The sequence below is a fragment of the Argiope bruennichi genome, chromosome 4, assembly GCF_947563725.1.
Source record: "Argiope bruennichi chromosome 4, qqArgBrue1.1, whole genome shotgun sequence".
Lineage (NCBI taxonomy): Eukaryota > Metazoa > Arthropoda > Arachnida > Araneae > Araneidae > Argiope > Argiope bruennichi.
The window spans coordinates 22,783,563-22,794,984 of NC_079154.1; positions in this window are offsets into that span (position 1 = coordinate 22,783,563).

Consider the following 11,422-nt stretch of genomic DNA (forward strand, 5'->3'; position numbering starts at 1 on the left):
GGTAGCAAATGAAGAGCGTCTTCTCAAAAACTGGAAAGCAAAGGTAGATTTCTTATCTAAATAATTGCATTCAAATTCCTTTCAATCCTTAGACAAAAGCAATGAAATATTAAATATTGAAGTAACCATCGACAATGATTTTATTAACAGTGCATAATCCAGTACTTATTGCAAAATGAATAATATTAGGACAATAAATATAATAAAAATAAAATATAAATATAGGTTTGTTACAAAATTTCTATTATTGAAAAGTAAGCAAATGTCGAAAGTTTGTATCAATCGGTAAAAGAACTAAAAGTTTATTTCTGCATTTTTAATATATCAGAAAAAATTATCTGTCTTTTTACAATTATTCTTCTTTCAATAAAATTCAGGAAATAATCAGAAAGTATGAATTTATCGTTACATGATTTTTTAATTATTTTGGAAGTGGAAATTGCCTGCTTTTCTTAATTAATATTCAGATTAAAATCTTATTTGTTGAGCTTTGAATATTTAAATTATAACTATTAATTGGAGTCAAAATATATATCAATACTTTGTTTTTTAATACATTTCGATATATATTAGCTGTATGCCATTGGCGAATTGTTGGCTTCATCGCATATCATTGGCGAGCATAATCAGTAGATTAACATATCTTTGGTGATCTTCTTTTGGCGATTCATCGCTGTTATACAGTTAATACAAGTAGGACTCATATTGTGTTAAATCTATAGCGGTTATCTTTTTCTAATGTAGTATACTTTCAATAACGCGGCAGACATCAAACTAAAGGATCGCCAAATTAACAAAAGCTCTGGAATAACGAGGTTCATTTAAAAAATGCATTTAAACAACAAAATTTGTATTTATTACCCAAAATGCGTAGGATTTTATAAAAATTATTCTTTATATAATGAATATGGAAAAATATAATTCAAAATTTGAGCGGCAAATTATTTTACGTTTTGGAAAAACAGTTGATATCGGCTGATAAATTGATTGATCGCTGTAATAGCCAGTTTCATGTTAAGTATTTTTTAAGAAAGCAATAATAATAATAATAATAAAATCTTTTCTACAGTATTTACTCTCGTTAAGAAATCTACTCTCCAAAGAACAAACGCCTGACAAATTTCTGGTGTGTTCCAAAGGATTAAGAAGATTCCGTGATCAGTAAGCGATATTTTGTTTTTATGTATATTGTTACGAAGAAAACACTTATATTTATAATTATAATTTTTTAAAATAATTTGTTTTATTTTAAAAGGAGAAATAGCCATACAGAAGAACCGGATACATGGCGGCACATAGCGTTAAGCGATAAGTTGCCAAATGATTTAATCTTTTTCTGAAATTTTTCTTAGTTTGGCGAGTTTTGTTAGGTTTGGCTAAAATTTTTCCTCTTTGGCGAAAAAAACTAGTAAACGATTCTCCTGTTTTATCTGAGAAATTAAGCAAACGCGTTCATATACTCACTACCAAGATAAAGATTATAATATAATAAAAGATATTAAAAAAAAGAAAAAGAAAAACTAACACAAGCGCAGCATCTGGAAATTTTTACATAATGTCGACATTAAATCTTTTTCCTCCATTATTTTTATTTAAGTTGTTTTATTCAAACTCTTAATTTTTAGTGCACATTCATTTAAACAATTTCAAAATATGGAAATAAAATAAAGACAAAAGTTTTGTTTCATCTTTTTTTTCTAAAGTGGAGGCATAAATTGTTGATATTAAAAACAAAAAGGGTTGAAAATTCCTTTTTAATCCTTAACTTCTAAGCAGTTGCAGATAGCGATGTATTTTAATTACAAAAGTTGTCTGCCGGTTTAGGAAGCGGTTAATAGAAACGGGAAGCAGCTAAATTGGTGAAATTTGGTGTATAATTTCGCCCTGAATCATCAGAATTGGATTAAAATTTCTATTAAATATAACCATGCATTAAATATTTGTCGATCTAATTCCATACATATGAGTGTTATATAAATAATTTTTTGCTTGTTCTTTATATATAAATGTTGCACTGAATCAAGTTTTTTTTAAAAAAATGCACTGTTAAAACACATTTTACAACTCTTTTTACTATGCGACGAAACTAAACAAACAAAAACGAGTAATTGAACGAAGTCTCCAGCCAGTTCTCTCAAAAAGCTTTAAGCTGTTGCGTTTCATAACGATTTTCTATTCGTTTAATTCAAAGCGTTGCCCTTGTTGAATGGAGTTCAAACGAGTAATTGAACGAAGTCTTCAGCCAGTTCTCTCAAAAAGCTTTAAGCTGTTGCGTTTCATAACTATTTTCTATTCGTTTAATTCAAAGCGTTGCCCTTGCTGAATGGAATTCAAACGAGTAATTCAACGAAGTCTCCAGCCAGTTCTCTCAAAGACCTTTGAACTGCTGCGTTTATTTTATAACACTTTTTTTTAATACAAAGTGTTGGTCTAGTATACATTTCGACAGTGTTTTGCTACTGAAAGAAGAAAAAAGCGTGTTTATTCATTATTGTGCTTGTTGGAGTTTTCACTGTACATCTGCGGAGTGGAATTTGAAATTTTACTGCAAGATAGAAATAAGAAATATGTAAGTATTACTCAAAATATACCATTATGAGTGATCCTTCACACTTTTAAGGTGAATTTTAAAATTTATTTTTTCTTTTCAATATTATATGATGATACTAACATTCCCTTTTTTAACAATTAAATTATTATTATTTAATTATTATTTATTAAAAAAGGTTGCAGTATTAACATTAAATTTGCAATAATTAATGCTTAAAATTTTTATTTATAGATCATTTCAATTACACGTCTTTTCATTTATTCGTCGATTTATGTCAGTTCCTTCAAATACATATATAAAAAGAACCATTACCGTATTTTAAAAGAACCATTTCAAAATTATGACGTGCGAAATCTGCATTCATAGAAAAATTAAATCATAGCTTTGGTTTTAATACTGTGGCAATAAATGTAATTTGTTCAACGTTTCTATAAACTATCGTCATCTTCAGATAGTGCTACTAATTTATCGTTTCGTTTCTTACTGTTAATTAATTAAAACTTTCAGATTACGCAACTATTTCTCGTTTGGTTTCACACTTTTGATTCATTTTGCACCAGAAAGAGAGAATATCGAATATATTTGCAAGAATATCATTCGGTGTTACCGAAATTTAATGTTTTAATTATCGCACTCTTAAAATACGCAATATATATATATATATATATAAACCAATCTAAAGTAAGAAATAGTTTGGAAACGAAACAAAACAGTTTCGAAATCGCAACTAAAAATTATTTCCTATTCAAACTAAAACCGAAAAAAGAACAGGAAAAAACTTCATAGTTTTTAGAGAGCGCAACTGCAGCTACTTCTAAAACACAGATGAATTGATGCAAAAGTATTAAAATCAAGTTAATAGGAAAATCAAATAAACCAAATAAAAATTAAACTAAATAAAAAAAAATTCCGGCCAGAAGACTTTTTCAAGGGTCACCCACAGACAGGGATTCAAAAAAAGGGATTTTTTCTGTGAAGGAAATGCAGACAATAGTCTAATAATGATTCCTCGTGACCCAAAAATCCCCTGAAATTAGGCCCAAGAGATATACCATTTTAATAGAAAGGAAAATACAAAACAACAAATTAGAAGAAGATAACCACTACTAAGTAAAAATACAATAACAAAAATAACTATAAAAAAATACCATAAAATAACACTAAAGAAAAAACGAAAAGGCAAAAACATACCATCAGCAGTCAAGGAAATTTTAAGCTATCGATTGTGATTCCCGCTTTTTAAAAACACAAAGCTAACGGTAATTTAGGTAAAAAAATTATAGGCTCCCAGCACCATCTATTGAGTGATCTAATATGCAAGGAAAGTTCTATTTTTATTTAAGCCAAAGGATTAATCCCAAACCATACCTTGTTTAATTAAAAATTTGACATTACAGTAATTTCTAGGAAATTCATTTTTAATTAAATTTTTAATGAGGTTGTTTGATGCTTCAATATAGGAATTTTTATTATTGCAAACCCTTTTAATCCTGTTAACTTGTGAGAAAATTAGATTTTAGAAAATTTTAGAGTTTAGATTGGAATGGTAGTTATATAGTTTTGTTATTTTAAAGTTGAAATCATCCCTTTTATCGTAAATACCAACTATTGTTTTATCATTAGCAATTTCGATTTTTAAATCCAGAAAGATAGCCTCAAGTTGATTTTTATTTGTTTCTGTTAGAATTAAATCTTTTGGATAGCAATTAGTAACAATATTAGTATTGTCTAAGTTAATCAAAAGTAGGTCATCAATATATCTCCACCCGTTTATTAAATTATATTAAATTATTTTTTTCTCATAGTAATGTAGGAAAATATCAGCTAAAGCACTTGAGAAAGCTGTTCCCATTGGAATGCCCTTAACTTGTTTATAAAAATTAATACCATTAAAAACGTAATTTTCAGTAATATTAAAATTACATAACTCAAGCCAGTTATTTTTAGGAATGATATTTTCATTTAAATATTCGTCATATATAAAAGTGCAGACCTTTATTAATTTTTCATGAGGTAGATTAGTGTATAAATTTTCGAAATCAAAAGTATTAAGCTTATTAATGTTGTTACCTTTAAGAAAATCCAGTACTTTTTTGTTACTAGAAAGAATAAAGTTGTCTTCATCTTTTATTTTGTCCAGGATAATTTTTAAGTATTTAAAGAAATGTTTACCCGTATAGTAATTATAACTGCCAGTGCTACAGGTCACGAATCTGAATTTTAATGGATTTTTATGAAATTTAACTGTTGGGAATAAATAAGGATAGTTAAGAGAGCAAGTCTTAGTTTTGGTTTTTTTTTTTTTTAAGCTAGAATTCTTTTATCTAATTCCTTTTTCCCGGTGTTCTTTAACATACAAGCTGCGTTAGAGTTATATTCATTAATTAAAAGTTCTTTATAATAATATTTACAAATTAAACAGAAATTATTTGCTGATTTATCTATTACTGTAATAACAAATTTTTCTTTTAAATTTTTTATTTCGTTTTTCAATGTTTTACTAAAATAAATAGACAATACTAATATTGTTACTAATTGCTATCCAAAAGATTTAATTCTAACAGAAACAAATAAAAATCAACTTGAGGCTATCTTTCTGGATTTAAAAATCGAAATTGCTAATGATAAAACAATAGTTGGTATTTACGATAAAAGGGATGATTTCAACTTTAAAATAACAAAACTATATAACTACCATTCCAATCTAAACTCTAAAATTTTCTAAAATCTAATTTTCTCACAAGTTAACAGGATTAAAAGGGTTTGCAATAATAAAAATTCCTATATTGAAGCATCAAACAACCTCATTAAAAATTTAATTAAAAATGAATTTCCTAGAAATTACTGTAATGTCAAATTTTTAATTAAACAAGGTATGGTTTGGGATTAATCCTTTGGCTTAAATAAAAATAGAACTTTCCTTGCATATTAGATCACTCAATAGATGGTGCTGGGAGCCTACAATTTTTTTACCTAAATTACCGTTAGCTTTGTGTTTTTAAAAAGCGGGAATCACAATCGATAGCTTAAAATTTCCTTGACTGCTGATGGTATGTTTTTGCCTTTTCGTTTTTTCTTTAGTGTTATTTTATGGTATTTTTTTATAGTTATTTTTGTTATTGTATTTTTACTTAGTAGTGGTTATCTTCTTCTAATTTGTTGTTTTGTATTTTCCTTTCTATTAAAATGGTATATCTCTTGGGCCTAATTTCAGGGGATTTTCGGGTCACGAGGAATCATTATTAGACTATTGTCTGCATTTCCTTCACAGAAAAAATCCCTTTTTCCCTTTTTTTGAATCCCTGTCTGAGGGTGACCCTTGAAAAAATCTTCAGGACGAATTCTTTTTTATTTGGTTTAATTTTTATTTGGTTTATTTGATTTTCCTATTAACTTGATTTTAATGCTTTTGTATCAATTCATCTGTGGTTTAGAAGTAGCTGCAGTTGCGCTCTCTAAATACTATGAAGGGTTTTTTTTTTCCTGTTCCTTTTTTGGTTGTAGTTTGAATAGGAAATAATTTTTAGTTGCGATTTCGAGACTGTTTTGTTTCGTTTTCATTTTAGTTTCGTTTTGAAACTATTTCTTATTTTAGATTGGTTATATATATATATATATATATATATATATATATATATATATATATATATATATATATATATATATATATATATATATATTGCATACTTTACAACCGCACTTTCACCACACGAATTGTTTTCCAAAAATCTGTAAATATGTTGTAAATACAAGGCGATATTTCAAACGAAAGTTTTTCCACTGCGAATGAAATTTATTACAGGGTATTTTTATCGCTATTCCTAAATCCCCTGATAGGGGAACATAAAGTAAATTCAGTGCATTAGACTCCTTGAAAAGATACCACAATAATCGTTGGTGACAGAAAAGCGTTGCATACAAACAAGACGTCAGCGGTTCACTCAGAAGATATCACGAAAAATGCTCTTCTTCCAATACCGAATGTCAGCGGCTCACTTAGAAGATATCCATAAAACGGCTGCTCTCTTCCAATAATCTCTTTTTCTTATTAAATTTACTTTTACTTCGTTCCTTCTCTGCAGATCAATCGAATGCTGAAAGTCTCGAAAGAGGAAAGATTAAAAGAAGAAAAAAGGAAAGAAACAAGAAAACCTTTACTGCTTCTAATCTGTCGCTTCGGTTCAAGTTCTTTCATTACTCTTTCTAAGTCGTTTTTTTATTTTTTTTTTATTTTGTTCATCCACTGGTTGTTATCATTTTTCTTCATTTTCAAAAATGTTCTGTTACGAAGAAGAAAAAAAGAAAAGAACAAAAAAGAAGAACGCTTCTGAATATATTATGTAATTTTTCTTTTTATTCTTCTCAAACAAATACAAGAAATCTGAATGTAATAATATTGAGTTCCATAAATCTCTTAATGATCATTTAAGCTCTTAAATGAAATTTTTATGCATAAAATAAACTACTTTTAAGTTTTCTGACTTTTTACTCTCTTGTGTACGTAATATAGAGAAAATACAGTAATAATCAGAAAATTCGAACTCGAGATAGTGTCGTATCTCCACGTTTTAGACATCCCTGGATTCGAAAAACACATTCCCTCTCCCTCTGTAAGTCTATGACAGAGATAATTCAAAAACGCTTTGAGCTAAACGGATGCAATTTGGTACACGGTCTTTATACCAAATTTGAAGATTTCTATCAAATTTTGAGCAAAATCCGTTCAGAGGGAGTTTTTCTGAACTCCGGCTCTTCGAAGTATAAGTTAATACGATAACTACAAAACGAAGAGAGCTAAATAAGTAAAATTTGGTGCACAGAATTGATATCTATTGAGTAGACACCTGTCAACTTTTGAGCCAAATCCAACAAGGGGTTGACCGTCTGTCGGTTTGTATTTTAGAAACATTAAAACGCGATACCTCAAAACCGGGATTATCTAAATACATCAAATTTGATACGGGATTTTGTGACTGCAATTGTATTTTCGGATCAAATTTTTATTTCAAGCGGTTGTGAAAAATGGATCTAAACCATAAATTCGATTTTTTGACTCTGTTGATTGACTCCAGGGATTAATAGCCAAATAACACGCGAACGATGACAGATTTAGTATTATGCTAAATGATTTAATATAGTATTTGCTAATGATTTAGTAAAAATGCTAAATTCACTCCAAAGGTTAATATAGAGCGGACAAAGAAACCCGTAAAAACTTTACAAATATATAAAACTAAGAAAATTAAGCAGAATAAAAAACGATTTGCCGGTTTAGCATCGATAAGTCACGGGAAATTTTTTATAAGAAAGAAAGAAAAATTCAAAAAAACAGCCGATAGGTGGCGTTTGGTGCAGAAGTGAAAAAAAAGACATGTAAATAATAAAAATAATGTTACAAATCCTTTATTATAACAATGTATGTTCCACATTTAGATTCTGACGCTAATATTTCCATTTTTGATGCAACGCGCGCTGAACGTGTCAGCCTTAGACTTGGTTGTCCGGACCTTGCACAGTCCTCCAGTGACCCAGTTTCCTCAAATCGCTAAACAAGCTTTATAAGGCCTGCTACCATTCAATGCTCTTTTCCAGTCTTCACATTTTTCTGGTCGGAATTTGCGCAGTGCAACAATCGCTGAATCCTGGTTCATGTAAAACAGCTTCACCAACAAGCTTTATCTTTCCCACTCAGCATCCTCGTTCACTTACATGGCATGCAACGGAGAATTGTCTCTGGAGTAATTTACGATTTATTGGAGCACCCGCCTCGATCCCGAGGCTATCTCCTTCCTGATTCAGTGGTGGCCTGGCAGATGATGTGCCCTGAACTATAGCGATGCTGGAAATGAGCAACTACTGGTCTCGTGATTGGTTCTAGACCAAGAGCTTAAGTATTTATAATCGTCTGTCTCATTTACATATTACCAACTAAGTTGTTCGTACCAGCGCCATCTATAGGCTGTTTTTGAATTTTTTTCTTCTTATCTTAATAAAAATCCCGTGACCTATCGATGCTAAACCTGCAAGGCGTTTTTTATTTTGATTATTTTTTCAGGCTTTATGAATTTTTAAAGTTTTTACGGACTTTTTGCCCATCCTGTATTTCGTTACTATTGTAGGTCAATGCTATGCAAGGCATTCTTGGGGTAACACCTTTATTGCAAGGAGATCACTTCCACTGGTTTTTATTTGATATTTTAATCGTCTTCATTGCTTACGTTCTCTATGTTTCCTCAAGTGAGTAGAATTATTAAACAATCATATGACATTTTATCATAATCATTAAACTTATTGCGTTAACATTAGACAATTGCATAAAACGATCGCAGAAAAACTTAAATGATGTAAGCAATAATAATTTTAAAAAATATTAGATTCAAGAGTTTGGTTACATGTTTACGGATTCGCATCTCATCTCAGTCTAACTCTTTACAGCTGGAACCACCAGATGGCGTTATTCTTAATGATGCCGCACGTGTGCCTATGCTTAATTGCAAGAGCGAGCTTTAACAGAGTTGTCACTTTTGATATTCAAGGTCAAATAATCCTCAAGAAGCTTAAAGTCAGTACCATCATGTCAAAAGGATCACGCATGCGCATACTTGTTCCGACAAGTTAATTAGGTGATGTAACTCGATCTATTTTTCTTTCTATGCCAGCGTGTGTTGTGACTTACGATACTTTTCAAGCCCGCTGACAGTTATATGTCAGCGATTTAAGACGAATGAGCGTCTCTTGTTTTTTCAATAGCGCCAACTAGGGTCAAGAGTACGACTTAGCTACTTCATGCGTCACAACCCTTTTTACGGGGCGGACTTCATTCATGGATTTCATTCACTCATCCACAGATCGTAATTTAGACCTGAATCAGAGAACGATAACCCTTGATCTAGTACCCCTTGTGGTATTACTCTCGACATGGAGGACTTTATGACTACGACAGATTTATACGTGTGCCAGCCACCTTACACACGGAAAGTCTTCGGCAAGCGGGATGTGAATTCTACGCCCAACCAACCAGGCTATGCCAGCCTCTATACCAGCGTGACAATCACGTCCGGATTAAGACTTTTAAGAGCTCATAAGTAATGCAAATTTTAGAGGCACCTTTTCCCTGCAAATTTGCAACATAAGTAATTTTTTGTTGATTTTTACTAAATATTTAAAGAATTAGTAACAAATTTTGACAAACTAAAATAGAAATGCGTTTAATGGCAAATATATTTCTAAATAGTTGGCTTATATACATAACGTATAAGAAAATGCACAATTTAAAACAACAATAAGAAAATGCAAAGCAATTTTAAATAATTTTTTTTAAAAAAAAGACAAAACTTTTCTTAATTTAATCTCAATAATATTTAATAATAGAACTAAAAAAAAATTTTAATTATAAAGTTCTATATATTTTTATTTGTAAAGTAACATAATATAAAACTCTAAAATAATAATTCATTAGGAATGTTACTAAAATAATGTTTTAAAATTATTTTTAACATTATATAATTTTAATAAGAATCAATTCAATCCAACCTTTATATTAAAAAAAATATTGTAATGAATATTCAAAATACCACAAAAAAATCTCGAACACTAAGGTGCTGCTTAGTGATAATATAAACTTTCTTGCTGAATATAAACTCCCCTTTGCTTTAGTATTGCTCTCATTCCATGACTTAGCTCATAGAACTTATTAATCCGTAAACGATTGATTTCTTCCCATGAGGCTCGACAACGATGAAAATAAATTTTGAACTTAAAATTTGCTTTTAATTTATATTTACCAGGATAAATAACAATTGAATTAAAGTAAATTGTAAAAAATATCGATAGAAATTTTACTAAGCATAAAGAATAAAGCAAAACAAAATTGCCTAGCGCAAAAAAATATCTGTACAGAATTAAACATATTTAATACTATTCCTTTAAATGAAATTAAATAGAGTCTTTCATATAAGTTCATTTCCACTTCTATTTAAGTCAATCCATTTTCGTCCGTTTCCATCTAAGTCAAATCGATTGCATAATGGATTGAAGCGCGTTTTAACAATGTACTCATCTTCAGTTGGCAATTCTATATATCTTTCCCATCAGCAATTCACAGGCGAGAATATATAGATTTAAAATACCATTCATAGAGTCTATCTATCTATGTGTGTGTAATTAATGATACCTCTTAATTTGTTATTAAGAGGTATCATTAATTGTCTATGTTACTTCATTACCCATACCTTAATTGTCCATGTTATTTCCATTCTAAAATTTTTTTTCTCATTTCCTGATCCAATTTCCATCTTTTTTATCTCATTAATTCTACATGCGCTTTAGAAAACTGATAACTTAAGCATTTTCTCACATTCTTAACGCAGAGATAAAAATTCATAAAGCTTGCAACATTTTTTTAAAAGCTACCTAAGATTCCCTTTCTTAGTCTTCACGTATCAAAGAAATCCCTATCAAAATCTTATATATATATATATATATATATATATAAACCATTAAAATAGGCTCTTAATATATACCGCTGAATGGTAGCAATCAAATGTAAACAAATCACAATACGAACGTTTCAGACTATTTTATTATTTTTCATGTTTTATCCCTTTTTTTTTTCGTTTGTTTTAAAAAAAATATGTTCCAAATGTACTTACGGAATATTTAAAATGTACTTAGAGAATGTCTTACAGGTGGATAATGTGGGTAAAGGAACTGAAGTGAGCATTAATCTCAAATACCTTTCAAACTAATCTACTTCATTGCAGGTTCCTACAGCTCCACTTCATTCAACACTTTGCTAATTAATGAAGATTAAACACAGTATTGAAAAGCTCTGGATAAGGTTAACCAATGACTCTATTCACTTAGACAAAA